General features: G+C 39.7%; 1 long non-coding RNA gene across 1 annotated transcript in view; it reads right to left on the bottom strand.

The window, feature by feature from the left end:
- Window positions 1-13,812: 13,812 nt before the first annotated feature.
- LOC103567733 (uncharacterized) overlaps window positions 13,813-24,934 on the bottom strand; it is a 28,786-nt gene continuing 17,664 nt past the window's right edge. Inside the window, exon 3 of the long non-coding RNA XR_011535240.1 lies at window positions 13,813-14,090. This is a non-coding gene — a long non-coding RNA (uncharacterized lncRNA). The remainder of the gene's footprint in view (window positions 14,091-24,934) is intronic.

Here is a 24,934-nt window from a genome sequence, read left to right as displayed (position 1 = left end):
GGTGTGCGTGAGTCAACGTTATTTAATGCTAAAGCTGTGTACAGTTCCACTTAAAATGACCCCATTCCCCACCACACTTTGGGAAACACTGCTTCCATCATTATATCATTCATGTTCCAGAATCCTTGATCCTTATGCTACAGAATCCTTCGTGCGTGGCTTTTGTTCTCACGGTCTCAAGATGGCTTCTCTACGTTCTCCAGGTATTACATTCTCATTCCAGGTAGGAGGAAGGGGTAAGGACAACAGAGTGAGAGTGCCAGCTAGTCTTTGATTTTTCACTGGAAAACAATAGTTTGCCTAGCATTCCACTCTGTAGAATGCAGCTCGCATCTCGCTGGCCAGAATTATGTCACATGCTCATTCCTAAATGCAAATGAAGCCCAGGAAGTCATCCTCATTGAACGTTTTTTCCTCTGTAAATGTATCAGATAGTATATCAGAACTATTTTCACCCCCGGAGACATCCTCTTGGTTTGCTCTGTTGCCCCCACTCCCTGAATCTGAGTTGGATATGCTCTAGTCTTGGTGCTCAGCCAGAAATCCAGGACACCTGCTTTTCCACCATCTTAGAAATTTTCTTCCTCTCACTCCTGTTTCATATGCTCTGTTTCTTGGGTGCTTAGTTCTTGCTTTGCTCCCTTGTTTTGGTGGCATGCCTCTTCAGTAGCTTTTTGAAAGGAAAAGAGATCTTACATGTCTGAAAATATCTTTTATCTAGTGTCACACTTAAATGATAGCTTGGCTGAGTATAATTCTAAATTGACTTATTTTTTTTGTTTTTGTTTTTGAAGGTATTACTTCATTGTCATCTAATTTCCAATGATGTGGTTGAGAAGTCTGATGCCATTCTTATTCAAGAACTTGTGTATATGTTCTATTTTTCTCCCTGGTAACTTTCAGTGTGCTCTATCACTGGTGTTCTAAACTTTGGCTTGGTTCTTTGTTTATTTATTGTGTTGGGAACTTTGGGGCCCTTTTAATCTGGAGAAATATGTTCCTCAAGTCTAGGGAAATTTCTCATTATTTCTTTGATCATTTCCTTCTTTCATTTTGTCTGTTCTCTTTTTCTGGAATGATTATTAATTAAATATTGCACCTCTTGGATTGCTCATTTTATTTTCTTGTTTCTGTTTTCTCTCATTAACCATTGCTTTGTCAACGAAAATAATCCGTAACCAATCTATAAGTGAAAATTTGGGAGAGTTTATTCTGAGCTAAAATCTGAGGACCATGGCCTGGGGCCTTTCTTCGTGAAGGAAGAAAGGGCACCAAAGAAGTGGGGTGCACAGAGTGGTTATATACCCCCAAACAGGATGCTTTACATATGATTGAAATGTCCCTTTTACAATAGTTGCGAGACTGCTTTGTCGGCACAGCGATTGATGGACACAGCAGGTAGGTCTGCTGTCTTGGTGAACACAGCAGGGTGGCAGTTCTGTTGTCTCGAGCTGGGTGGTCACAGGTGAGCTGGGTGGTCAAAGGTGAGCACAGCAGTCAGTTCCTAGCCTGAGGAAAGATGCTTATCCCTAAGGAAATGCCAATGTGGGGGCAAGTTGCACCTTTATCTTAAGGCCGTTTGTTCTTACCATAGGAAATGTTTTAAAGCAGATATACAATGCGTGCTCAAGAGCCACAGTCAGGCCCTTTTGGAAAAACAAAGTCAGGCCGAATTAGGTTTACACCAAATGGCTTCCTCATATACTCCAATATATCCTATTGCTTGCCATTTCTATTTGTCAGCTTTTACTTTTTATTCTTCTTTCTTACGATTAGTGTTGGCATGATATCCTTTTCCATAATTTTCCTTTTAACTTGTCTGGGTCTTTCTTTTTAAAGTATGTCTCTTATTATAAACAAATACAGTGGGATCTTGCTTTTCGGCCAGTTTGACAATTTTTGTCTTCTAACAAGTTTAGCCCATTTACATTTAATGTAATTACTGATATGCTTGGGCTTAAGTCTTGCTGTCGGTTTTCTATTTGTCCTATGTGTTCTTTGTCCTTTTTTTTTCTCCTTCCTGCCCTCAATTGAATTAATTGAGTGCTTTGGCATTCAATTGTCTCTCTAGTCCGTTTTTAGTTGTTTCTCTCTTTATTTTTTGTTCTATCTTGAATTAGTATTGTACACTTCACATATAATGTAAGAATCTAAAATACTTTCCTATTTAATCCCTTCCTATTCTTTGTGCTGCTGTCAAACATTTTAGTTGTACATATGTTATAAACCTCACAACACCTTGTTATCATATTTGCTTTAAACAATCTATTGTCTTTTCAAAAATTAAAAAACAAGAAAACAGTTTTAAAATGTTTATCCACGTATTTACTATTTCCAGCACATTCAATTATTTCATATAGGTTTGAGTTTCTGTCTTGTATCATTTCCCTTCAGCCTGAAGAATTTATTTTAGCATTTCTTGTAGTGAAAACATTTTGCCATTGAATTCTCTCAGCTTTTGTTGTTTTGAAAATATCTTTATTTTGCCTTCCTTTTTGGAGCATATTTTCACTTGATAGAGAATTCTAGGCTGATAGTTTATTTTTTCTTTCAGTACTTTAGAGATGTCATTCAGCTGTCCTCTGGGTTGCATTAGTTCTGTTGAGAAGTTCAGCAATCATTCTTTTATGGTTGTTCCCTGGCATATAATGCATCTTTTCTTCCTCTCTGGCTACTTTAAGATTATCTTTTAGTAACTTTATTATGATGAACTTAGGTGTGGTTTTCTTCATGTTTATACCACTCAAGGTTAGTTAAACCTCTTAGATCTCTAGGTTAGTATTCCCCATCAAGTTCCAATTTTTTACCTAATATATCTTCAAATATATTTTTTTCTTTTTCTCCTATGCCTTAGACTCCAATTTCACATATGTTAGACCACAGGTTAGCAGTTTCCCCCAGGGCACTGAAGCTGGTTCCTTTTTTTTCTCAATCATTTTTCCTCTCCTTGCTTCAGTTTGGATAGTTCCTATTGATCTGTTTTAAAGTTCATTGAGTTTTTTTCCTTCTGCAGTGGTCCAAGTCCTCTTAAGCTCAGTCACAAATTTTTCATTTCATATATTTTATTTTCCAGCTCTAGAATTTCCACTTTATCTATCTATCTATCTATCTATCTATCTATCTATCTATCTATCTATTTTGAGGCTACATAAATTTTCTTCCAGCTTTATTGAGGTATAATAGATATACAAAAAACCACACATATTTAATGCAGTTTGATGAGTTTGGACATATGCATACACCTGTGATACCATCAGCACAAGCAAGGTAATAAACATATCCATCACTTCCCAAAGTTTCCTTGCGTTTCTTTGCTTGTGTTTTTGGATTTTTATATGTGTGTTTGTGATAAGAATACTTAACGTGAGATCTACCCTTTTAACAAATTTTTAAGTGCACAATACCATATTGTTGATTATAGGCACTGTGTTGTATAGTAGACAACTAGAACTTATTCATCTTGTATAACTGTAACTTTATACCGTTGAACAACAACTCCCTGTTTCCTCTTCCTCCCATCCCCTGGCAAACACCATTCTATCTTCTGCTTCTATAAGTTTGACTATTTCAGATTCTTCATGTAAGTGGAATCATGCAGTATTTGTCCTTCTGTGACCGACTTATTTCACTTAGCATAATGTCTTCCACATGCACTCATGTTGTCACAAATGGTAGAATTTCCTTGTTTTTTTAAGGTTGAATAATATTCTGTTGTATGTATATACCACATTTTCTTTATTCATTTATCCACCAGTGGACATTGGGGTTATTTCCATACCTTGGCTACTGTGAATAATGCTGCAATTAATGTGAGAGTGCAGATATCTCTCTGAGATCCTGGTTTCAATTCTTGTGGATCTACACCCAGGAGTGAGATTGCTGGATCATACAGTAGTTCTAATTTTAATTTCTGGAGGAAATTCCATACTGTTCCCCATAGTGGTTTCACCAATTTACATTTTTATCAACAGTGTACAAGTGTTCCAATTTCTTCACATCCTTGGCAACACTTGTTAACTTTTGTTTTTTTGTTTGTTTGTTTATAGTAGCTATCTAACAGGTGTGACGTGATACCTCATTATGATTTTGATTTGTATTTTCCTGATGATTAGTGATGTTGAACACCTTTTCATATACCTGTTGACCACATGTATGTCTCTCCAAGGGAAATGTCTATTCAAGTTCTTTACCCAGTTTTTAATTGGGTTATTTGGTTTTTTGCTATTGAGTTGTATGTTTTCCTTATATATTTTGGAAATTAAGCCTTTATCAGAGGTATGACCTGCAAATATTTTTTCCCATTCTGGGGGTTGTCTTTTCAGTCTGTAGATTGTTTCATTTGCTCTGCAGAAGCTTTTTAGTTTGATGTAGTTCCACTTGTCTATTTTTATGTTTGTTGCCTGTGCTTTTGGTGTCCTATCCATGAAATCAGTACCAAAATCAATGTTATGAAACTTTTCTCCTGTGATTTCTTTGAGGAATTTCGTAGTTTCAGGTCTTACATTTAAGTCTTTCATCCATTTTGAGTGGATTTTTGTGTGTGGTGTAAGATAGGGGTCTAATTTCATCCTTTTGCATGTGGATATGCAGTTTTCCCAGCACCATTTGTTTAGAGACTAGCCTTTCCCCATTATGTATTCTTGGCATTCTCCACTTGGTTCTTTTAAACAGTTTCCATTTCTCTGGTGAATTTTCCCATCTGATTATTCATTTTGTATATTTTCCTTTAGGTCCTTGACCATATTTATAATAGCTGTTTTATAGTCTTTGTTTAATTCCAACAACTGTGTCATATCTGGGTTTGTTTCTATTGAATGCTATTTCTCCCAGTTATGGCTCAAGTTCTCTTGTCCCTTCATATATGAATAATTTCTTTTATTGTAAGCTGAACATTGTCAATACTACAATGAGCTTTATTGCCTTCATTTAAGAGTGTTAAGTTTTGTTCTAGCAGATAGTTAACTGGTGACTTAACTTAATCTTGTTGAATCCTAGTTTTACTCTATATTAGGCAAGATGAAGAGTAACCTTTACCCTAAGATTCTCCTAAGGTGTAACTTTTCTCTTATCTCACCTAAATATCCAGAATATGTGGTAAGATGTCTCCACTCTGGCTAATGGGAATTCAAATGTCTCCCAGGACTGTGAAATCTTTAGAATCTCCAGTCAGCTTCATGGAGACTTTCCATCTGCATGTACAGCTTAGCGTTTGGTCAAAGACATGGAGGACTCCTTTGCCAATATCTGGGTCTCCTTCCTTGTGAAGCTTCCTTCTCCCTAGTACCTTGACCCACAAATTTCAGCTGTCTTATCATCCTGAATCCTAATTTCTGTCTTCTCCCCCTCTGGCTCCATTTCCCTAAGCTGCGTTTTAGAAAGGGCCCCCAGCCAGAAACCTGGGGTGAATGAGGAAGTTACTTTGTGTGTTTCCCTTGTCCCAAGAGGCTTAGCCGTGCAGTGTCCAATGTTTAATAACTGAAAAGCTGTTTCATATATTTTGCTCAGTTTTACAGTTTTTTGCTGTAGAAGGGTGAGTCTATACCAGCTGCTTCATTATAGCTGGAACTAAAAGTCAGATTGACTGAATTTTTCACTTTTACTTTTATATTTTCAGCGCATATATAACAGTGTTTAATTCAACACTTAAAAAGGGACAATTTTTATGGTGTTACTGATTCTGCCTCCCTCCTCCCAGTACTTAGTGATCAGGATAGAAGAAAGTAGAGAGTTTTAACTGAGGGTGTGTGATATATGTAAACATGTACAGCATAACTGCTAGTAAGATTGATTTCTCCTTCTAAGGGGGTAAGGCATAGGTCAAAGAATATATTTCTGCTCTGGATTAATCCAGTGCAGATCTGGGTTTCTATTTTGAGTGGTTGCCCAGAGACTTGAAATATTAGCTCTAGAAAAAGGGTTCCCAACTTAGGAATGGAGAGAAGATTCTTCCAGAATAGATACACATGCAGGTGAGTATTTTCTATTACAGTTCCAACACTTAGTTCAGTGAAATGATTTGTTGGACCCAGAAAGCTTCAACAGACAAGGAAAAACAATGTTTAAGATAAAAGGCAATTTATTCAAATTCTCATTTGTGCCGTGGATAGAAACAGCAGCTGGCCTCCTTTTCTAACAGCTGCAGAGCCTCATGAGTCTGTACTTCTTTGATCTGGAAGGTTATCAACACACTCCTCACACTCCTACAGATTCTGCATTTGCCTTTCTCAGGTCATGAGAATCTAGCATTTGACAGTCGCTTCGCATAGGGAGGTGGCCTCTGGGGTCAAAGTAACTAGTGTTCACGTTCCAGGTGCCGCTTACAAGTTGTGTGATCTTTGGGAAGTTACCCTCTCCGAGCCTCAAGTCCTTACCTATACTATGGCAGAAAGCACTGCTTTACGAGACATTGTCTGCCTCTGTCCTGCCAAGCTGTTGGCTCTAAAGCCAGTTTCTAGGGGAAGTGCCTGGACCAATGAGAGGGGTACGTTAAAGACTCCTTCCTCTCCGAAGGGGAGATAGGAACAGATCTACTGCACAGGCACCTGCTACCCGACTTGCCCAGAGTCAGTAGGAAACCACTATGTGCTCTGTGAGTGTTGGCCATAGCAGCTTCACCTACCTCATTGTTCTCGTTCCTTGACTGTGACTTGCCCTCTCTTGCCCTAGGGCTATGTACAAGCTGTTTCCTCTGACAGGAGTGTTCTTCCTTCTCAAATCCTCACTCCAACTCCCATCGCCAACTTAGGTTTCCTGGCTAAGTCCTACTGTCTCTTCAGATCTCATCGCAAACATCTCTTCCCCAGGGATCTCTTTCCTGACCTAGACTAGGTGCAACTCCCCCTGCAGTAGGGTTCCCTAAAAACCTATGCTTCCTCTAATATAACATGCATCACAAATGAAATTACTTGTTTCATATCTGGTAGGCTACAATAATATCTTTTCTCTCGTAGATTATAAACTCCACAAGGGCAGAGGTCATGTCAGGAATCTCCAGGACCTAACCCTGATCCACAGCAAGATGCTCAATAAACCACTGTTGTCATGAGTGGATAACTTTAGTGGTGATGCACACATGGATATATATTTGGAGTGTGTTGGTTTTTGAGGACAAGTGCAGAAAAGTGGGAAGATGGGGTGAGAGCTTAAGATGGGGTCCAGAAGCAAGATGTTTTTACAGCATATCTTTTTATATTATAGACTCCATACACAGAGGGAGTCAGACGGCAGAGTAGGGACTGAAGCATTCAAAGCTGAGTGGCTAGGCACTCTGCCTGTAAAATTCCTTATACAACCTTTGCTGAACAAGAGACAGAAAGTTAGTGTCCCAGAGCAACCTGCGCTCATCTGTGGTTGGTACAAAAAGGTGGAAACTGAAAGTATTTGAATCCTGGCCATTGTCCAGTTTGGCCCGGACCAGATAAATCATTTGACATGCTCAGTACTTCCCTTTCCTCTCTGGTGAAGATCAAGAGACAGACAGTGTGTTTACAGCAGCAACAGCTATCTTCTTTTTATCCTGAGGGGGTAAAAGTATATAGTTTATCTTTAAGTGTGAGAGAACCAAACCCAAGAACAAACTTCTTGATTCTAAAGAAGAGATTCTCACCATCAGGGAGAGGAAGAAGCAGGAGATGAAGCAGTGACACTTGGTTTGAAAAATGTGGATAATTTATCACAATTGTTCAAAAAACTAGACACACATGATAGATAGCTTTATTTTTCTCTTTAGGTAGTGTGTCTGTGTGTGTATGAGATAGATAAAAATAAAACAGATATGGAAAATGTTATTAACTGGTGAACCTAGGTGAGGAATATATGTGGGTCTTTCTTTGAGTATTCTGCAATTTTTCTATATATTTGAAATTTTGCAGTTAAAAATACCATCAAGGGGCCAGCCTGGTGGGGCAACAGTTAAGTGAGCACGTTCCGCTTCAGCGGCCTGGGGTTTGCTGGTTCAGATCCCAGGTGCGAACCTATGCACCACTTACCAAGCCACGCTATGGCAGGCATCCCACACATAAAAAATAGAGGAAGACAGGCATGGATATTAGCTCAGGGCCAATCTTCCTCAGCAAAACAAGGAGTATTAGCAGCAGATGTTAGCCCAGGGCTAATCTTCCTCAAAAAAAAAAAAAAATCAAGATTAATAAAGGCAAAGCTTTGTATTTTTGAAATATTACGTTTAGTCCATTTAGGGAGTTGGTAGAAGCCTCATTTACTGACCTCTGCATTCCTCTCCCCAAGATTCTGTCTCTCTACCCACTGTCCTCTCTGCTAAAGGGACATGTCCAAACCCTCCCCCATTGTCACCTCTCCTGGATGTCTAGCTAGTTCAGCTAAGACCCACTGCTCTGGAGGTAGTGACACGAGCCACTGAGCAAAGCAGGTTATGCATCGTCATTCTCCTGAGGAGTTTTACGTGTTTTGAAGGTTTAGATACAATCTGCCTTAGGGACAGAAGCATGAATCAGATAAGCCTCCCAAGGTCCTTTTGATTGTAAATGTGTCTGAATGCTGAGGACTGAGGGTTTAGAGTCTCTTGAGTGAGTATTACAACTCCCTTTCTTCTCGCTTGTGATTTGACTGCTCCCATCTTTGAAGGTGGCACAGAGCTTTTGTTTTGCTCTGCTTTGTTTGCTTTTCCATCTCCTGGAAGAGCTATGATCCAGTGTCTGCCAGGCAGAGTTGCTCGTGGCAGCATTCCCGGAAGCTCCTACCACAGGATGATGTCAGACCTCATGTGACCCAACCTCCACGCGTCTGGAAACATGACATCATTCCAGGATGTGATTCCTTCCAATGCAGAGCTTGCAGTCCCTGTGCTGCTGTGGCTGCTGTGGCCACTATGAGCAACAAACCCTAACCTCAGGCGGAGGTAGCTTTCGACAGGCCAGCAGTCAAGACCAGGTAGACAACAGCTCAACTGAGGGTGGCATTGCCCCCACCAAAATGCAGTGGTTCCCGGGGCAGCCCACACAACACATTAAACATACATAAGACATTCCGCAATTGAAGAACAGGAATGAAAGGAAGGTGGTAGTATGTGGTTCACGTTTTGCTGAGTCGGGTGTTTTGGTCTGTCAGGCTTGGGTTATATGGGCAAATAGTGGAGTGAATTGTTGCTGTTGATTGGCTGAAGGAAACTGACTCTCAGTTAAAACTCACAAATGGACAGGAATGAGAGAAGAGGCCTTTAGAGAGGCGTTAAAAGAAGATACGGCAGGGGCTGGCCCCGTGGCCAAGTGGTTGAGTTCGCGCACTCCGCTGCAGGCGGCCCAGTGTTTCATTGGTTCGAATCCTGGGTGCAGACATGCCACTGCTCATCAAACCACACTGAGGCAGTGTCCTACATGCCACAACTAGAAGGACCCACAACGAAGATATACAACTATGTACCGGGGTGCTTTGGGGAGAAAAAGGAAAAAAATTTTTAAAAAATCTAAAAAAAAAAAGAAGAAGAAGACACGGCATACTTCTAAGACATTTGTAATCCATAATCACCTCAAAATAACTATAGAGGCAAGACCTGAAAGAGGAGGAGAAGGTGACTAGTCAATACCCAATGACAAGGATAAATAGAACGAAAACAATAGAAACAATAGCAACTATTTACGGAGCTCTCACTATCTACCAAGCGCTATGTCAAGTAAACTCATGATTTTGCTAACAGCAGGACCTGGTAAGCAGGCCGCGCTCTGCCTCTTGACCCTGTGCCCTAGGGGTTCCCGTCAGGGTCCAATTGACCATTGCCCCCATCTAGTAACTCTGAGCTCCACTGGATCACCCTCTTGCCACCCAGAGCAATTCAAATACTTCTGCATTAGGATCAGCTTGAGTGCTACCTGGAAACAAGCTCAGGCCTAAGAAGGATGGCCTCAGTCATGTGGATCTTAGCTGTCCTGCAGGCACTTGGCCACCATGTCGGGCCTGAGGAAAGCAGGGAACTTATTAGTCCCACTCCAGTTCACCAGGAGCTTCAATAAAAATGACTTCTCTGTGGATCTCCTCTGAGCAATAAGCCTTCGGTTTCTTTGCCATCTACACAACCTCATGTAGCATTCACCTCATGTAGGGCCTCATCTTGGATCCCTGCCTCTTATCCATAAGGTCTTCCCCAAAGCTTCCTTTTCCCTTCCCCAATCCACCCCCATTTCTACTTTAACTCCGTTTTTAAAAACTAGATCAGAAGTCCAGGAAGTATTTGCTTCCCTACCTACTCAACAGTTGTGTTCACCCTCCTGGCTTCCCCAGGGAGCTGAGGCTTGATCACTGCCTGCGCCTCAGCCCGGTCTCCTAGCAACCCTCAGCTCTTCACAGTTTGGGAGGTGGAGGTGACGAAGGGAGCTTGGGTGGCAGAGGTGAGAACGTGAGGAAAGCTCTTTGCTCCCAGGCCCTGAAGTAAACTATCGTTGCTTCACAGTAATTAATATTACCGAAGAAGGGATCTGCTTTCCCTGGCATGTCTAGGACTCAGCCCTAAGGGGAAAAATCTATGCCAAGGTGGGCAGGGCTGCACTTTGGTGCCAGAGCAGAGATTTCTATTTGAAAGATGCTTAATGATGCCTTACCTAGCTTGCCCTAAGGAGTGATGAGAAAACAGTAGAGTTAAATATGGTATCTTTTTGCTACAAGAACAGTTAGGTTGACTTGCCATTCATAGAGGGTGTACTTCAGCTGTTCTTTGGGAATAATGTAATTTTAGAACCAGACGATATCTTAGGGTCATGTCGTTCGAGTATCATATTCTTTTGTAACCTGGTAAACTGAGGCCCAAAGAAGTTCAATGACTCACTTCAGGGTCTCCTAACAAGTGAAAGATGGAGTTGTGACCAGAATGCTATTGCTCAAGGCTCCATCCCGTGCTCCTTCTGTTACCCCATGCTCCTTCCAGAGTTGGTGTAGATGTGCACTGACCCACACTGGTTCACACTATGGTCATGGTCATGGGTTACAAAAAGGTGGATGTTTTTAGGGGTTAAGGCTTATGTCATGGACAGAGCAGAACTAACTGAACCACATGCCCTGTGCTCTTGGCCTCTCTAGCAGCATGTTCTTCCTGGTTGAGCTAACCAGGACAGACAACAGGAAGAAACACACACACACAAAACTAACCGCTACTCACCCATGAGTCTGGTACTGAAAGATGGCCTCTTGGCTTGGCCCTTAGTTCAGGGCCAGAGGAAAGGTAATATTACTCTACACCAAGTTTGAACTGTCTCCGCGCTAGTCAAAATTCTTCACCGGGACAAAAAATCTAACTCAAACTATCTTTAAACAAAGGAAGGAATTGATAAGCTTGTGTAGCTATGAATAATAATTAGGGTAACTCAAAGAATGTGAGAAGCTGCAGGAGCCGGTGCTGAGGGACTGGAGTTGGGATTCCTTCCTCCATCTGGCTTTTGTTTCTAGGTCTACGCTTAACTCTCTTCTCTCTTCTTGTAGCAAGTCTTCTCTGTTTGGTTAGAAAAATGACCACGGTCATCTCACTTCATAGGCTTCTGGTACCATGATCCCTGAGACGAGACAGACCTTCCTCTAATTTCAAACTCAGAAATCCCAGGGAAGGACTCTGATAGACCCACTTGGATTTCATACCCTCTTCTGAACCATCACTGTGTTGGGAAGAACAGGAAGCTATGATTAGCCAGACCTGTGTTAGTGGCCCACTCTGTGAGTGGGGGAGGCAGAGGGAGAATAGTTACCAGGATAAGGGGTCATGGGAAAACTGCCGGCATGACAAAAAGACAATAGCTAGCATCACCCCGTCCATCTTGTTTTCTCCAAGTGCTGGAATTCAGCACAACTGCCATTACCTCATGCTACTCCTCCCTCCAGCCCACATGCATAGATATGGACCATTAATAAATAAACTTGGATGATGACATTGGCGGTCCAAGGAATTCTTGGCAAGTTCTTCAGTGTTGTCAGACCTGATCCATTCAGTGGACCCTGCAAGAATCCGCCAAGGGCCGGCGGGCAGGAGACAGTGCTGCAATGAAGAATGCTGGAAGAGAAAGCAAGAGATCTGGGTTTTGTCACTGACCAAATCTGTAACCATAGGCAGGTCCCTTCATCTCCCTGTTTGTTTATAAAATGGGAGAAGTTGGCCCGGGAGACCACTAAGATCCATCTAGCCCTAATATCCTACAGGTGCGATTCCGGCGCCACAACAGAGCACTTCACTGCTCCCTCTAGTGGTTAAAGTAGGCAAAGAGCTCAGAGTATCCCAATTTCGAAATGAAGGAAGGAACAACTTTCTCCACAGAGCCTGACAGGCACATTCCTATGGAACAAGGTCAAAAGGCAAAGTTCTGGGGGCAGAAGGACACCCTTGCTTTGTCATTTGAAGCCCTGGAGAATTGCAAAAAGAGGGACCTCTCACCTGCATGAAAACCAAGCCACCCTGACATTGATTCTCTAAGACACCATGTGTCTAACTAGTAGGTGGTAGAAATAGGAAACTGACAGTAGAGAAAGGAAAAAAAAGGTATAAACAGCTCCATTGACAGTAGAGGATGAGAGCGAGAGAGGGGTGAGTCTCACCAATGCATACTGACAAAACACATTTATTCCAGAAATGTTTATTCAGCATCTACTGTGTCCTCAGCGCTGACTGATTAGTGTGACGGCACTGAGGATAAGAGAATCCACAGCTCCAGCCCTCCTGGGGCTTAAATTCTAACAGAGGACAGAAACATTACCTAAATACAAATAATGACATTAAGTGGCAACCTAGGGAGCTCATCACAGGGGGCCCAGACCCTTGCTTTGGTTTCAGAGAGGGTGCCCTGAGGAAGTGATCTTCATGCTGAGTTCTGAGAGTACTAGCAGGTACCGAGTCAGTTGTGTGGGGTGGGTAGTAAACAGCAAAGAGTATGAAATATTTTGTGAGAAATAATTAAAAATTTTTTTAAAACATTATTTAAATGGTTGCCACGTGCTACACTCTGGGGATGCAAAGAGGACTAAAATACATTTGAAAATACTGAAATCTGTTGTCCTCACAGACAGCAATCCATGGATGACAGGCCAGAGGAGATGGTTTGGAGCCCATAATAGCTGGATTCCCAGAGGTCTGTGGTTGCAAATTGAGGGTAATTATGATGTTAATAGAAATGTGGAGGATAGAAAAAGCAAAATTTGTCTTAATAAGCATCATACCTTAGGGACTGAGACTTTTCTAGACGTGCATTTTGGTGGTGTGCCTCCTGCAACACTGAGGAAGTGAGGCAGCCCATGTTCTGGGCTATACGCTGCTTACCAAGTGCCTCACCCCCAGCACGGCACACACTGCACTCAGCAGACGATGAATGAATGAATGAAGTTGCTTCCCTCTGACTCGTCGGCCTAATGTGTTGAGTTCATCTAGAATGTGTAATATTCATGGATATGGGGACAAGATGCAGGGAGGAAGCTGGTGCCAAGTCAGTGCCTGGCACAGAGTAGGCTCTTAATCAGCGTTTAAGGAAGGCATGGTTGAATGAACACGTGAACAAACAGCTCAGTCTGCTGGTGTGTTCAGTAAGTAGGTGATGAGAAGGGCATCATATTTACGAAGGCCTGAACTGAGATGCTAACTGTATTTTAAGACTTAGATCTTTAATTTGAGGCACGATCACCTCCACTTGTTTTGTTGGCCATCCGTACTCCTCAACACCCCAGGCTTCCTATCTGTGACCAGTAGCTAAGACTCTATGATAAGTATCTTCTTCCATTATTCTAAAGATGGAGAAATCCAGCCCCAGCCAAGGGTTAGCTGGTCTGAGGACCACTTAGCAAGGTGCCGAGATACAACAGGCATTAAAATCACTCTTTTCTTCACATTTAGACTTTATTTCATAGAGTCAGAACATTTATCAAAGACTCGGAGAATATGTTTGAAATTAAATCATTTTAAATACACTAGAGGTCACATCATTGAAAGGAAGGCTGGTGATGACTCCTCTTTCAAAATTAAGGTTTTCTGGGGCCGGCCTGGTAGCATAGTGGTTAAGTTCCTGTGTTCCTCTTCGGCCCAGGGTTCACCAGTTCGGATCCCGGGTGTGGACCTATACACTGCTTATCAAGCCATGCTATGGCAGGCGTCCCACCTATAAAACGGAGGAAGATGGGCATGGATGTTAGCTCAAGGCCAGTCTTCCTCAGCAAAAAGGGGAGGATTGGCGGCAGATGGTAGCTCAGGCTGATCTTCCTCACACACACAAATTAAGGTTTTCTGTTTCTGTGTGTGGACTTTCACACTGGGTTTTCTTAAAATGTGGTTGACCTTGACCTTTTAGGCTGAAATTTGTGTTGGAAAAAAACCCTTCAGTTTCTGGAAAAAAAAATTTTTTTTTAAGAAATCATCATATCAATAAGGTTTATTCGTTGTAAACAATCCAACTGCTTTAAGGAAAACGGGAATTCATTAAAATGATATGTCAAGAATCCCAAGTAGGGTTGAAGAACCAGTTCAAGGTAATGAATCAGAAGGAAGTCTGAAATCATGCCTTAGAACTGGTCCCTGCAGCCTGCAGCCCTCCACGTTGCAGCCTGAACACTGCCAGAGCGCATTGGTGAAGATTGACTTCAGCAGAACAACAGAGACCCAAAATTACAGGATCTTAAATAAGACAGACGGGTGCCTCTCTTTCTCATAGACAGTCTGCAGGCCCAGGGCTGATAGGTAAACTCTGTTCCTTGGAGCCCATAGAGATGCAGGCCCCATCTCTTTTGTTGCTCCCCCATGCAGGGCCTCCATTACCATGGTTACTCAGCATTTGTGGTAGCTGCTCCAGTCTCAGCCACCCTCATCCCCATTCCAGCCAACAGGAAGGAGGAAGGGATGAAGCCCCATCTGTCCTTTAAGAAGGGATCCTAGAAGAGGCCAGGGAACACTTCCCCTGACAGCTCACCGGCCAGAACTAGCCAAACCTAGCCTCAAGGGAGATTGGGTAATATAGTCTTTATTCTGAGTGGTATGTGCCCAGTTAAAAAAAAAAAGAGGTTTTGTTACTATGGATAAAAGGAATAACAGACAACCAGCAGCCCCTGCCACATATAGCAGGCACTAAACATGAAACGCTACCACATCCTCTGCTGTCCTTGTTAACCCCCAGGAACTCAGGTTTTCTGCAACCATTGATGCTGCAAGGAACTCTGGAACACGTGTGTCTGATTGGTAGGACCAAGGTCATGTGCCCACAACTCACAGTGAGAAGCAGCCAGGGAAATTGAGTGTCCAACCTAATCAGAACCCAGAGTGGGAAACAGGCTCCACATTCCACAATATTCATAAAGTGTGAAAATGCCCAAACATAGGAACGTGGCTGTGCCGAATGGCCTAAAAGAACGATCAACTCCTCTTCCTTTTTACTACCAAGCTGATTTGAATCCTGGATATGTCCTTAAACAATTATAATTCTAGACAGTACTCATTTTGCTCTTTCTCATCCAAGATTTCGCTGAGAAGCTACACAAAAATACTGCTGCTTTTGGCAATGACTTCTGGGATGTGACATCAAAAGCACAGGCAACAGCAGGAAAAAGTTGATAAACTGAACTACATCAAAATTAAAACTTTCTGTGCATCAGATGATACAGTCAACAGAGTAAAGAGGTAACCGACAGAATGGGAGAAAATATTTGCAAATCACATATCTGACAAGGGGATAATATCCAGAATATATAAAGAACTATTGTAACTCAACAACAAAAGACAACCCAATTTAAAAATTGGCAAAGGATTTGAAAAAACAGTTTGCCAAAGATATACAAATGTCTGACGAGCACATGAAAAAGATACTCAACATCATTAATTATTAGGGAAATGCAAACCAAAACTCACACCATTAGGATAGCTACTATCAAAAAAAACAGAAAATAATAAATGTTGGTGAGGATGTGGAGAAATTGGAACCCTGTATACCGTTGGTGGGAAAGTAAAATGGTGCAACTGCTAAGAGAAGCAGTACTGAGTTCCCTCAAGAAATTAAAAACAGAATTAGCAGATGATCTAGCAATTCCACTTCTGGGTATATAGCCAAAAGAAATGAAAGCAAGACCTTCAAGAGATATTTGTACAACCATGTTCATAACACTATTCACAATAGCCAAAACGTGGAAACAATCCGACCGTCCACTGACAGATGAACGGATAAAGACAATGGGGTATATACACAATTAAATATTATTCAGCTGTAAAAAGGAAGGAAATCCTGACACATGCTACAACATGGATGAACCTTGAGGACATTATGCTAAGTGAAATAAGCCAGTCACAAAAAGACAAACACTGTTTAATTCCACTAATATGAGGTAACAAGTAGTCAATTTCATAGAGACAAAAAGTAGAATGGTGATTGCCAGGGGCTGAGGAGAGGGGAAATGGGGAGTCGTTTAATGGGTACAGAATTTCAGCTTTGCAAGATGAAGTGTTCTGGAGATTGTTTACACAACAATATGAATGTACTAACACTACCGTACACTACATTTAAAAATGGTTAAGGTGGTATATTTTATGTATGTCTATTTTACCACAATTAAAAAGCTTTTTTTTACTACTCTTTTCCTTATGTATGCAGCAGTGGCCAAGATTCTCAACTACCTGGGCATGTATCTCGCCCACAATGTAAGAACAGTTAGTAAGAAGAGACAAATCATAAAAACTGTGACATACAACCCAAATTATAGAAGCCCTTGCTCTTGGATGGCAAAAGGAAGGAGCTTTATTCCCTTTAAGTTTAGAAATTTATCTATTCCTATATATATCTATTCCTATTTCCTATAACTTTAGGAATTCTATCTTATTCCCTGTAGATATCTATATCTATATCTATTCTATCTTATTCATTAATAGATATCTATACCTATTAGGGAATATATTAGGGAATAAGATAGATATCTATAGGGAGTAAGACTTTCAACATAATTAACTATAGTTAGTATTCCATGAAGGGTTAAATCCAGCCTTTCTCTTTCAGTGAAAAAAAAAAAAATGTTCTGGCATTAAAATACAAGCAAGTGAGTGGGCCAGCCCCTCAATTCTCAGAATGTTCAATACAGGGAATAAGAAGCAAGTGCAATTCACTGGTCCTATTACTACCAGAAAGCACATAGTAGTAACTATAATTTGCATCATGATCTACAGTCTGCAGAAAGCTGTCACCTACTGTGCATTATTTCATTTGAACCTCATAATAACCCTACAGGGAATTAAACAAGTATCATTATTCCTATTTTAAAGGTGAAAACTAAGGCTCTCACAGGATAAATTATATATCCAGGGTTAAACAGAGAATAAGAGGAAGGGCAAAGACTCAAACCCAGAAGGCAAAAATCCATTTTCTTCAACTGCGTTACGCTACCTCCCTTAGCACTTAGAATGGCAAATTGGTTAACATAAAAAGAAGGCCAAGGATTCTACGCCTTTTAAATACATGTATTGATTTCATTTTCATTCAGGTTTTCATACTTTGCTCCTTCATAATATTTTTCCTTCACAATGGAAAAAAATGCCTCAAAGCTTTGTTCTGACTAAAAACCAAATTTAAAGGTCTTCAAAAGAACAAATTTGAGAGAGTTCTGATTCTAGCTATAAGGAGGACTAAAAATATCTGACACTCTTTCAGCTATAAGCACCTCAAATTGCTGGGTAAAATATAATAAATACTCATTTAAATCATAGCTGAGGGCATAAAAACAAAAGGAAAATTTCAGGTGCTAGAAATTAAAGAAAAACTAAAATACAGACAAGTAAGCTTGCAAGCTAACACACAGGTGATGCTGGAGTAGGCTCGGTCACCAGAGAAGCTTTAGTGCCCATCTGGGAAATGACGATTATGCCTGGGCTTGTTCAAAACAGGGTTTGTTGCTGAGAATGTCCCTCATAAAACTAGGATTCTAAAAGGATTCTAAAAGGGCTTCTCCCTAGTGAAGGAGTAGCTTACAGAACAGTCCACCTTCTAGCATAGGGGGTTAGCAAGGGAGCTTGTCTGAGTGTTCCTGGCTCTACATGGGAAAAATCCTCCCTGACAATTTAACACCATCCCCAAGCCAAAGAGTTAACACAATAAATGGCTCCAAGTAACTAATACCCCTATGACATCGGACCAGAGCAAACCAAAACCTACTCCAGAGGAGCATGCCTTCAACGCAGGCTGCACAGGATTCCCACACATAAGGTTCTGTTAAAGATGAGATAACAGTCCAAAATTACAGAGCAAATGAGGAGACAATCCACTTGAATGAGAGTCAGAATTAGACCCCCCAGACATTTGATGTTAGGATAATCTAATAGAAACCAAAAAATAACTATGTTTCCATTTATTAAAGATATAAAATAAGAAATTAAAACATAATAAAATACAATTAGACATTGAAAAAAAGAAAGTTTTTTTAAAGAACTAAAATGAATTTCTAGAACTGAAAAACACAGTAATCAGGGGCTGGCCCACTGGTGCAGCAGTTAAGTTCGCATGTTCCACTTCAGCAGCCCAGGGTTCGCCAGTTCAGATCCCGGGTAAGGACCTATACACTGCTTATCAAGCCATGCTGCAGCAGGCGTCCCACATATAAAGTAGAGGAAGGTGGGCACGGATGTTAGCTCAGAGCCAGTCTTCCTCAGCAAAAAGGAGGAAGATTGGTGGCAGATGTTAGCTCAGAGTTAATCTTCCTCAAAAAAAAAAAAGCATTAAAAACACCCGCAGTAATCAAAATGCAAAATTACAATAAATAGATTAAATAGTAGGTTAGATAGCTAAAGAGAGCATTAGTGAACTGAAAAATTAATCTTAGGAAATTGCCCAAAATGCAGCTCAAGCTAAAAGAAGAGGAAAAAAACAAAAAGACAGGAGAATGGAATGTCAAAACCCAACATATGTTAAATAGAAGTTCCAAAAGGAAATAGAGGTGATTTGGAAAAGCAAGAGTCAAGGAATTAATGGCTACTTATTTTCTGAAGTTGATAAAAAGACATGAATCCCTAGATTCGAGAAGTCCAGTTAATATTGAACTATATAATGTAAATGAATCTACACATAAAAACATCACAAAAATATTTTTAGAACACCAAAACCCAAAGGGAAATCTTAAAGCAACCACACAGAAATGATAAAAATCCCTTCAAAAGAAGAAAAATTGTTGACAAGAAACTACTCAACAGCAATCATAGGAGCCTAAAGACAATGATAGCTTTTAAGGAATAAGGTAAAATAACTCTGAAGCTAAAAGATTAAAAAATTTAAAATATCGTTCAAGAAGAGGATGAAATTAAGACACTGACAAACACACACTGAGAGAGTTACAATTTATGCATCCATGATGAAAAATACTATCAGAAAATTTAACTCAAATGGAAGAAGAAAGATGCATGAAACAATGGTTTCTGTTATATTAGTTTCTATATGTTCTGTAAGTTTGATATGTTAAATAGTTTTTTAGTTGTTAAAATAATGATTAGATCCTAAATTCACAAAATCACAGATCTTTCCATCTCAGTCACAAGTCCCATATTTTGCTTTTTATAGTGAATTATAGCCATCACCAGAATTGTGGGTGTTCTTTCTGTCAGCCAGTTTTAAGGATGGCAAAATATTTTAACAGGATAAGACTGTGAAATAATAATTTTCTGAAAAATAAAATAACTTTCATACAAACACAAGCATTATCTTCAGAACAGAGCCTTTGGGGGCAATGCATTTTCCCCCCAAAGGTGGTGGGGTTGCTCCATATGTTTGTACAGTTCCCCTTTTTAAATGTCCTTCAAAGAAATTAACCATCTAGAGGAAAACGATCTCTGAGTCTGACACCTTTTTTTTTTTTTTACTTTTGTCTACTCCCACCCGCTCCCCGCTTTTCTCAGTATCACTTCACACCATCTCTCCTTGCTATCTTACTTGGGACAACTGACCAATGATTCCGGGGCTGTGGTCCTAAATAAATGTGGCCCACATAATCAACTCAATTTGGTTCAAACTAGCAAACATTACCAAACTCTCATCACGTTTTAGACTCTGAACTACAAGTTGGATATAAAAGACACAGTCTCTGTTTTCAAGAGTTCATCATTTATCAGTAGAAGCAAATACATAAACAAATTACTGCCCTAATCTGGTCAGTACCATGACAGAACTATGTCCAAAGCAACGTTAGGTCACAATTCAATCTGTCTGAGAGCAGAGGTAGGGGGAAAGGCAGAATAAGAAGAGGCTTCAGAGTTAACACTGATTTGGGCTCTAAAGGAGCAGTGGGAATTTAGCAAGCTGACAGGAGGGTGTGGCTGTGAATTCCAGACCGAGGTAACAACATGGACAAAGATAGAGCAGTCTGATAGTACACATAACAGAGACGACCCTGGTGTTACAGAACATACACATTTTGGAGAAGGCATTGAGAGGTGGGGAAAGAGAAGGGAGGATGAGAGAGTCCTGTAAAGAAGAACTCAACTTGGAAGGACCCTTTATGCCATGTGAGGGTTGGGAACTAATATTTATTGTGTCCTACTGTGTGCCAGGCACACTGCTAAGAGCTTTTCATACATTCTTTCATTTAAGGAGTTTGAACTTCACTCAACGGGTACTGAGGGTCCCAATGAGTACTGAGAAACAAGGCAATGACATAATTAAATGAGGAAGGAAGAATGACATAAATCCATTTCTATCTTCAGCCTTCCTTTCAACACACAAAGTGGTGATATGTGGGAAACTGACTGAATGCCAGAAATGTGAAACAGGGGGGAGGGGCAGGGGCGGCGAGGTGGCGGGGGGTAGAATCATGCAAAGCTGAGGACTGTCTATATTAACCCTAAACTTCACATTTTTTGAGGGCCCTCCAAGAAAGCTAGCTACCATTTACTCTCTTGTTTCTTTGGATAAGTGCAGTACAAGTTTCTGAAAATTTTAGACTAATTAGAAAATACTTCATTTGCAGGTGGTCTAATCTGGAACCCAATCCAGATAACCCTATCATTTATACACTATAGTACCTCCTTTAACAAAGGGTATGGTATCTTAAAATACAGGATTCTCTGGGGTAGGAGATACTAAAAAAATAGGAAGAATGTTCATCATCATCATCATATCATCACTATATTATATATAGTTATATATGTTATATATAATATATAGTATAATTATATTATATGTAATATATAGCATATAGTTTAGTGTATTATCTATACAATATATTATATACTGTATACTATAGTATATTAAATGTAATATATAACATATGTAGTACATATTATATATAGTATAGATTAGTATAATCTATATATATAGTGTATATATGTTATATATTAACCCAGCACGCTTTGTGTAACAATCCCTCCGTGTAGTTGTCGTCCTAAAATAGTCCCATTCTGTCTTTATTTATTCAACTGTCAAAGGAGAATATTGGACTAAATAGTCTCTAGATTTTTTTCCAGCTCTAAATTTCTAAATTTTTACAATTCTAATGCAGTACATAATTACTTAATTACCTTTTGTTAAGAGTGCTTCTTCTAGCCAAAGGAATTGTACATATTCAAATTGTATATGTTGCGTGAAAAATGTTACAAAGTATTACACTGCATTTACCAACATCAGTCTTCTGCACTGCCCTAATATCAGTTTGTGAGTTACTTTACATTGAGCCATACACATACACACTTTTTCAGGAGAAAAGCTTCAGAACATTTGATAAAGTAAATGCTGCTTTTAAAATTTTTGATTATTTACAATTACAGAGTTGTTGGCAGTTGTGCTGGCGAATGAGTGGTTTTATGTATAACTACTATAATTTAGCATTACACAACATTCCTAGAGGCAAACCAATTATATGAAAACAGAATAAACTTGTGGTTAGGTGGTTGCTTTATAAAAATAATCCCCGAAAGATTTACTTCAAATAGTAACGTCCTCTAAATACATTCTTCATAGTAGTTCTGTCAGAATAAATCTATCTATAAGACCAACATGAAATATTCACTATATATATATGTTTGTGTGTATGTGTACACACACATATATACACATACTAACACTTATGACAAGGGACTTGTATCTAGAATATACAAAGAACTCTTACAAATCAATAAGAAAATAACCCAATTAGAGAATGGGCAAAAAGCCTTAAGCAGACACTTCACAAAAGAAGAAACATGAATGGCCAATTAGCACATGAAAATATGCTCAACATCATTAGTTATCAGGAAAAGGCAAATTAACATTACAGTGAGAAACCACTAGAGAACCATGAAAATAGCTAAAATTAAAATGATTGACAGTACCCAGTGATGGTGAGAAAGTGGAACAACTAGAACTCATGCATTGTTGGTAAGAGTGTAAAATGGTACAACCACTTATCTCTAAAGGTAATAAAACAACTGTCTTCTGATATAGCAATTCCAGATCCAGGTATTTACCCAACAGATAGAAAGATTCATGTCTGTAAAAAGGCTTGTGCATGAAATTTCAAAAGAGTTCTGTTTGTAACAGCCCCAAACTGGAAACAACCCAACGTCCATCAATAGGGATATGAATAAACAAACTGTGGTATAATCAAACCAATGGATACTACTGATAAAAATAAACAAATTTCTGATTATACAACAATATGGATAAATCTTATAAAGATTAATTTGAGTGAAAGAAGTAAGACACAAAAGAGGACATACTTTCTTATTCCATTTATATGAAGTTCTAGAACAGCGAAAACTACTCAGTGATGATAGAAGTCAGTGCTTTTCGGGGGCGAAAGCTGGGTGACTGCAGGTCAGGGACTGACAACGAAGAAGCAGCGGGAAGGAGCTTTCTCCGGCGATGGAAATGTTCTATATCCTGACGGGGGTCAAGGCTACATGGGCATATACATTTTTTAAAACTCATCAAACTGTACACTTAAAATCTATGCAATTTAATGTACATGTTACATTTCAATAAAGTTGGTTTTATGAGTTATCGTCATAGACTGCCAAACACTTTCTATTGTTTAAGATAAAGAATTTTTGACACTTTCCTATGTTATGACTCCTAAGTATAAATAAGTTCCTTCTAGAAAACATGTTACTGTAAAGCCAGTGGTTCTTGGCAGAGGGTGAGTTTGTCGCCCAGGGGACATTTGGCAATGTTTGGAGATTTTTTTTTGGTCGTCACAACTGGGGCACAGTGGCCATTATTGGCCTCTAGTGTGTAGAGGCCAGGACACAGGACACAGCTACACAACCGACAATGCACAGGATAGGACAGCCCCCACAACAAAGAATTATTGAGCCCAAAATGTCAAAAGCGCCCTGCAGGAAAACATTTTCTGAAATATTCTGCCGTGCACGTAAAGGTTAGTGAGATTATTAATTTACTCATCAAATGTGAACACCTACACAATATCACTAAGGTGCAGTAACCAAAGGGACAGTTTCACAATTGACAGTGCTAATAAATTGTTCATCCTACGTGATAACGTCAAACTTTTAAAAATGGACCGCAAAAGGTTGAAATAATAAAAATAAAATTTGAGCTAAAAAAAGTCCATCTGAAGACAATATTTCAGGGACATATGTGCAACACAAAAAACAGCAATAAGTTTAATGAAATGGCGATGATTCTCTCAATGTTTGTGTTCAGAATTCATCTTGACAATCTATTTTAAGTGAGAAGAGTTCTAATAAGTACAATGAAATCAGATTCAGGGGGTGATAAATTCATATCTTTGCCTTTGAACGTCTTGCAGTATTAAATAGCTCATTTATTAAAACATCCTCAAAGTGTTCTTTTCATATTTGTTACTGACTCTTGTTAAATATTTTATCTATAGATCCATGGTCAATAATACTAAATAGTTTAAGCTGTAACATATAAAACATTCAAAGAACTTCACTTACTAAGATATTAACGGGCATTAACCAGGGCTCCATTCAGCACTGAAATATTTATTAATACATTATTGAATTATTTATTCCCTTGTTTTATTCATAGCTTAACATCTCAGCACTTTTGAAATTTAATTTCTTTTAGGAAAAAAAATGGATTTCGCCAGGTTTACAGAGCTTAATGTCATACCTTACAAAAAAAGTGCTCCAAAAGGTAGGTTTTTTTAGGGAACATGATTTAGTTAGAATGGCTGAGCTTTACCAAGCCCACATATAGGATAGTGTCAATGCACACAGAGAGTATGCAATTAGTGTGCAAAGATGAAGTGATGACGGAGTAAGGGGGAGGAGGAACAGAAGAGATAAATGAAAGTAGAAGGCGAATACATGCCAAAAGGATTAATAGGATGTGGCTAAATTAGGTAATAAAATTAAGATGAGACTATATATTTAAAAAAAATAAAATGTGAATGGCTCATTTCCATACATAAAATCTTTATTGATTTCATATCATCACTCATGACAATAATTTTAAAAATTGACAGTTTTTATACATACCACACAGTCAGAATCTATTTTCTGATTAAATGAAGGCTGGCAAGTCATCTCCCTAACTCAAAGGCTAAGGGATTTTCGGTGTGTGAGACTGCTAAAGTTACATAAAGCAGAAACTAAATAATAAATGTAACCACGGGCCCTCTAGGACCAGTCCAAACTGACCCCATCTTATCCACAGAGTAATTAAGAGCTTTTTTCAGGAACTGAGACCTGTTGTCCAATTCAGGCCAGTTGAGACCACCAACCCATCAACTGAGCCTGCGCGAATGCTCAGTAAGTGGCCCTTTTGATATGAACAGGCTGAAAACTCCACCCTCAGATCATGCTAACACCACCATTTCGTGAACATGCATCCTATGAGGAGCGAGGAAGCTTGACTACACTTGGGCAGGTCATCAAGTACTTCATTTCTCCTGACTTCCAATCATCTATCTCCACACTTGACACAACTCTGCCCTTCATTCCATAAATTTTGCCCCAAGCCCCAGATCAGGGAGACAGATCTGAGAGCATATGCCTCCTGTCTCCTTGCAGACTGATCTAGCAATAACA

Source organism: Equus przewalskii, chromosome 31, assembly GCF_037783145.1.
Source record: "Equus przewalskii isolate Varuska chromosome 31, EquPr2, whole genome shotgun sequence".
Classification (NCBI taxonomy): domain Eukaryota; kingdom Metazoa; phylum Chordata; class Mammalia; order Perissodactyla; family Equidae; genus Equus; species Equus przewalskii.
This window is presented reverse-complemented; position numbering and strand designations above follow the sequence as displayed.